Source organism: Triticum aestivum, unplaced genomic scaffold, assembly GCF_018294505.1.
Source record: "Triticum aestivum cultivar Chinese Spring unplaced genomic scaffold, IWGSC CS RefSeq v2.1 scaffold126709, whole genome shotgun sequence".
NCBI classification, from domain to species: Eukaryota; Viridiplantae; Streptophyta; class Magnoliopsida; order Poales; family Poaceae; genus Triticum; species Triticum aestivum.
Window position 1 is genome coordinate 1 of NW_025301040.1, and position 895 is coordinate 895.

The window sequence follows — 895 nt, forward strand, 5'->3', positions numbered from 1 at the left end:
CGGATCCCATCAGAACTCCGAAGTTAAGCGTGCTTGGGCGAGAGTAGTACTGGGATGGGTGACCTCCTGGGAAGTCCTCGTGTTGCATTCCCTTTTTAATTTTTTTGCACCGCGTGCAAAACAAAACGCACGAGCGCGACGTATGTTTAGCACGTTTTATTATTTTGCACGTTTACGGTAAGTTTTAGCTCGCTGCTCATTATTCACGCGTCTAGCGGCGGCAAGCGTGTTCTGAAAGGGGTCGAAACCATGGTAAATAGGCACTGGTGCAGTTGAACCGTGGTAAAACTCGTCTCCGTAGTTGAGCAGGAGCGGCCAAAGGAATGTGCAATCGTGTGTGTAGTGGAGCTGGGAGGGGCAAGCATAAGGGACGAAGACGGGGGTAACATGTTGGATGCGATAATACCAGCACTAAAGCACCGGATCCCATCAGAACTCCGAAGTTAAGCGTGCTTGGGCGAGGATGGGTGACCTCCTGGGAAGTCCTCGTGTTGCGTTCCCTTTTTAATTTTTTTGCACCGCGTGCAAAACAAAACGCACGAGCGCGACGTATGTTTAGCACGTTTTATTATTTTGCACGTTTACGGTAAGTTTTAGCTCGCTGCTCATTATTCACGCGTCTAGCGGCGGCAAGCGTGTTCTGAAAGGGGTCGAAACCATGGTAAATAGGCACTGGTGCAGTTGAACCGTGGTAAAACTCGTCTCCGTAGTTGAGCGGGAGCGGCCAAAGGAATGTGCAATCGTGTGTGTAGTGGAGCTGGGAGGGGCAAGCATAAGGGACGAAGACGGGGGTAACATGTCAGATGCGATCATACCAGCACTAAAGCACCGGATCCCATCAGAACTCCGAAGTTAAGCGTGCTTGGGCGAGAGTAGTACTAGGATGGGTGACCTC

General features: G+C 50.9%; 3 pseudogenes; all 3 read left to right on the plus strand.

Moving 5' to 3' along the window:
• Positions 1 to 91, plus strand: LOC123179320 (uncharacterized; annotated as a pseudogene).
• Positions 92 to 392: 301 nt separating this feature from the next.
• LOC123179321 (uncharacterized) lies at positions 393 to 500 on the plus strand (annotated as a pseudogene).
• A 301-nt stretch (positions 501 to 801) lies between these two features.
• LOC123179319 (uncharacterized) lies at positions 802 to 895 on the plus strand (annotated as a pseudogene).